A 234-nucleotide genomic window follows, 5' to 3' on the forward strand; every position below is an offset into this window, starting at 1 on the left:
ATCTCCTATTTATTCCTTCTATCCACATCAATTTATCCCTTTTCCCTTTTCAAAAATAATCCTCTGGCTATTCCTTCTTCTTGCTTTTTATCCTATTTTCTTTATTCCAAAGAAATTATTTCAAAATATTCCCGAGAACAATAAATCCTGAAGAAATTATAAAAAAAAAAATCTTAAGAATATCTCCAAAAAAAATTATTCCAAAGTAATTATCCTTTCTTTAAAAATCCTCGT

The sequence above is a fragment of the Penaeus monodon genome, chromosome 24, assembly GCF_015228065.2.
Source record: "Penaeus monodon isolate SGIC_2016 chromosome 24, NSTDA_Pmon_1, whole genome shotgun sequence".
Lineage (NCBI taxonomy): Eukaryota > Metazoa > Arthropoda > Malacostraca > Decapoda > Penaeidae > Penaeus > Penaeus monodon.